This window comes from Pteropus vampyrus, unplaced genomic scaffold (assembly GCF_000151845.1).
Source record: "Pteropus vampyrus isolate Shadow unplaced genomic scaffold, Pvam_2.0 Scaffold85, whole genome shotgun sequence".
Classification (NCBI taxonomy): Eukaryota; Metazoa; Chordata; class Mammalia; order Chiroptera; family Pteropodidae; genus Pteropus; species Pteropus vampyrus.
Window position 1 is genome coordinate 8,525,179 of NW_011888866.1, and position 3,139 is coordinate 8,528,317.

A 3,139-nucleotide genomic window follows, 5' to 3' on the forward strand; every position below is an offset into this window, starting at 1 on the left:
TTCTATGGCCATGCTATCCTGAACAAGCCCGATCCCGTATGATCTCAGAAGCTAAGCAGGGTCAGGCCTGGTTAGTACTTGGATGGGAGACCACCTAGGAAGACCAGGTGCTGTAGGCGTAAAAAATAAAAAAATAAGGGATTTTGATTGACAAGGTCCTTGCAATCTGTGAGGTTAACCAAGGGTTGCCGCGCCTAAAAAAAAAAGAATTTCATTTAATATAAGAATTTCATCCATATAAACATAAATTCCCAAAGAAAAAGAAGCACTGTCTTCTGAGTGCTCTGTAGTTGGTTTTACTTTTCATTTTCTTTTAAATTTGTATTACAGAATAGCTTTGGATAATCAAGAGAAATTAAAGAATGGCTCTTCTAAGTTCTCCCTAGCCTTCAACTGAATTGCAAAGCAAAACTGTAAGCACTAAATGAGAGAAAAGCAGCCTATTCGCAAGTTTTGTGGATGCGGTAGACAAATGTAGAAGTGGCACCGATTACCTGTCTTCTTAATTGGACTGGTGGTTCCAAGGCAGAACACTAAGAACTACCATTCTACTGTTTTTATGAGTTTGATAGTTTTGATAACTTATGTCAATAGAACCATGTAATATTTTTCTTTTGGTAGGTAACTGGCTTATTTTACTTAGCATAATGTCCTTTAGGACCTTAACTGCTAACTTTCTGGAAAAAAAATTGGGTGTTTTTTCTATTATGCATAAATAAAATCGAAAAATGAGTTTGGTATGACCACAAATACTCATGAAAAATTCTTAAGGAAAAAAATACAAGGTACTAAGTAATGTGGGGAATGTGATTCTATTTCAGTTTAAAAAGGCAAAGAAATATACATCTGATTTTTCAAATGTGTAAATATTTGAACAAGGAGAAAGTATGACAGGACACGCACACTAAATTGTGACTGTTGGTTACTTCAGAATGTGGGATAAAGTAGAAGGGAAATTAGATTTTTCTTTATACTTTCTGATGTCTCACCTGTTGTAATACTGATCTGCTGAAAATCAAAGTAAAAAAGCTTTTAAAAAATTAACAATATAATGGATGTAAAGTTGTTGACACTCTGTTTCATAGATTATTTGCTTTCATTTTCTATTCTTTGGTGGAATTTCCAGCTCCTTTCTTGTACCTTTTCATTCCATACCAGGGCTCTGCAGACTGGGGAGATAGATGTAAAGTAGCTCTTTATTTTATGGGGATTAGGGATCTTTGAGTAGCCCCAGTCTGAAGTTTGAGGTTTCGTTCTTGTTTATAGTATATGTGTATATATTTTATTCTACAATTATCTGTGTGACTATATCTTAGTCTGCTTGACCCTGGTGATATGATAGGGGAATACGCTAGGCCCAGTTTCTGCCCTTAAGAAGGTTACTTTCTGGTGGATATACCCAGAAGGGGACAGGAGTAGTTTAAAGCAAAGACAATTTAGGCAAGTTGTTGTCTAAAAGTGAAACTGGACCAACATCTTTGAAGTTCTGAAAATATAACAAAACTAGTCGTTTAACAGAAGCCTTTATGCTAAGAAAGAACAAGATTCAGTCTTACCAAGGATTTAAGTTCTTGAGTTTAATTTGGTGAGAATGAGGTTAATATTTTATCACTGACAACAAATAGCAACCATCATTAGTCAACTTTAACACTTAATTGCAGTGTTAAAGTTGAAACACCATAAGCTGTGCATATGGAATTTCTGCTTTAGCTGAGCAGTAGGCAATATAGCATATGCAGTCTCTAAGAGGTGCTCTGAACATGCAAAGGAAGTGACACTTGCTTTAGGAAATCTCTCCCTTCTTGGCAAATGTGTTGCACAGCAAACCTTTATCCAGCTTCATATAGACCTTCTGCTTCAGCAGTAGTCCTAAAATTACTTCTCTATTTACTACTGCTATTAAAAGTCCCTTGTGGCCATACGCAGTAGTAATCTCCAGATTACTAGAAACACTTAGGGGCATCTGGTACAATATGCAAATTGGAAACACGTTGAGATGTTAATCTCAAATATCTGAAGTTACCCTACTATCTCAGAGGATTTGAGGAAATTGTCATCTGGGGGGAAAAGTAACACTGTAGTCCAGAGAGAAGAGGTTTGAGTGTGAGTTGGTATACGTGGTATGTTTAAAGCTGGGAAGGAACCCCATCTGCTTTATATAAGTAAGCCATTCAGAGAGTGTGGAAGCTAGCTGCTCAGATCGTGTGATTTGAAGGTGATTAGAGAGCCCTGTATTTTATCTTTCTCACTGCTTGTTTGTATTTCCTTCTTTTCATTTTCTAGAACTTTTGGACTGAAAAGAAAATACCTGTCAAGAAAAACTGGGAAAAATGTTGAACTGGGCAAAGGAAGATTAGTACATGTCTTGCCTAGCTCATCCATCAGGGTTATTGCTATCTTTCATTGTTTCGAGTTATTTTACAACTTTGAAAATTTTAGCAAACTGATGATAATTGATTCTTATCTATAGAATTGCAAATTAATTGAGTCCAGTGAAATGCAGTTATTTATTGCCTTGTAGATAGCCATTTTGCATTGTTTGTAGATTCAATTTAGAGTTTCTTATTCTCTACATTCTTTGCAATCCCCTTGGGACCAGGTAACCAAGCAGTTCCCCTTATGTAAGTATCGTCCTGGCCTGGCCGTCGGGCGAACAGCACATCGTAGTCTCTGAATGTGGCCCAACCAACACCTCAATTTTCCTGCCTCCTCTCTACATTATTTCCCTTCAGAGATTTTATTCCCTTAATCTTAAGGGGATGTTGAAGGAGGAAGGTCTGTCTTCTGTAACTTCTTCAAAGCTGAGATTAGGCTGTAGTCCCTGACTACTGGGAATAAAAATTTCTAAAAGCCTATTCTAAGGACCCCAGAGGCAGACAACGTGAAGTCGTTCCAGCATGTAGAGGTGGTAGAAAGCCTTGTAACCTAGAAGATATAAACTTAGCAAAAAGATAGAAAAGACAAGTCAAAGTTAATAGTAGAGGTAATTGACGATGAAGTTACTTTTTCATGGCAGTTTGTTATTTCAAGGTACACAAAAGTTCCCTGATTCCCTGGGACATGTGGACTTATCTAGTTTGCAGAACAAGAAAGAACTTAAGATCTTCCACGGGTTCACAGGAATAGGTTGCATTTTCTG

At 37.0% G+C, this 3,139-nt stretch overlaps 1 pseudogene; it reads left to right on the forward strand.

Moving 5' to 3' along the window:
* On the forward strand, positions 1-119 carry LOC111742061 (annotated as a pseudogene).
* Positions 120-3,139: the final 3,020 nt, after the last annotated feature.